The sequence below is a fragment of the Microtus pennsylvanicus genome, chromosome 13 (assembly GCF_037038515.1).
Source record: "Microtus pennsylvanicus isolate mMicPen1 chromosome 13, mMicPen1.hap1, whole genome shotgun sequence".
NCBI classification, from domain to species: Eukaryota; Metazoa; Chordata; class Mammalia; order Rodentia; family Cricetidae; genus Microtus; species Microtus pennsylvanicus.
In genome coordinates, this window is record NC_134591.1 from 54,862,304 (window position 1) to 54,863,654 (window position 1,351).

The following is a 1,351-nucleotide window of genomic DNA, read 5'->3' on the forward strand; positions in this document are numbered from 1 at the left end:
GCAATTTATATACCTTCCTATATGTAAATCAAACTACAATAAATTTAAAAGTTTTTATTATGGGCTGGAGAGATGGATGGCTCAGAGATTAAGAGCATTGCCTGCTCTTCCAAAGATCCTGAGTTCAATTCCCAGCAACCACATGATGGTTCACAACCATCTGTAATGAGGTCTGGTTCCCTCTTCTGACCTTTATTGTATACATAATAATATATTATGTATATATTATTATACATAATAATTATTATTATGTATAATACATAATAATAATATAATACAGAGTGAATATTGTATATATAATAAATAAATATTTAAACAAATAAATAAATGTGATAGTTCTTTTAAAAAGTTTTTATTATAAAAACATAAATGCACAATCCCACCGCCCACACACAAACAGAATATTAAAACAAGTGTAACCCGAAGAATAATAAATGATTTCATTTCTAGGAATGTGGTCTGACTTGCAGTAATCTGCTAGTCTTTAATGGGATAGATGGAGGATGCTCTTGAGGCAGAAGCCAACTGTCAGATCTAGACACTACGGGCAAGCCATGAGGAGATGCCCTAGCAACAGGGACCTTGAGTGAAAACTAGCTCCTCTTGGTCAGGAGGATGAAGTCTCTGGCTCTGTTGAACAGGTCCCTGACCTGGCTAAGGGAGCATTCTTTCTGTGTTAAAGAGGTGTAATGGAGAAAGAATTGGTCCGTAATGAGATAATGTGCTTTTCCTTCCCAGAATTTCCACCCCTTGCACAGGACCATGATTAGCTGGGTCTCCTGCCTCAAAAAGGTATAACTAATCTTTCTTCTTATCTTCTGTTTGTGTGTTGGGGGGTGGGGGAGGGGGGAGGGAGGAGAGAGAGAGAGAGAGAGAGAGAGAGAGAGAGAGAGAGAGAGAGAGAGAGAGAGAGAGAGAGAAGGGTCTCTCTGTGTAACTCTGGCTGTCCTGGAACTTACTCTTTCTCATAGAGATCCACCTACCCCTGCCTCCTGAGTGCTGGGATTAAAGGCGTGCCCTACCACTGCCTGGCCTTCTGTATTTTTTTTTCTTTGAGTGCTAGCCATAGCCTAAGATAATTTTTCTGGTACCTTACTCATACTTCTCCGAAGTCCTTGCCTCTGCCTGCCACGATGTAGCTGACCTCCACCCTGGCTCACCTCAAGTGAGCTGCTTCTCCATCTTCCCCCTCCCAGCTGTTGCCAAGATCTAGAGGTTTTTCTTTTAAATTCTAATAAAATTGCCCTTAAGCTTCCATTTGAGTCTGCTCTTAAATTCTCTTAGCAATGAGGCTAAAAACCCCAAGAGGGAGCCCTGATTTCCTGAGTATTAGTAACTCATAGGGGATTCC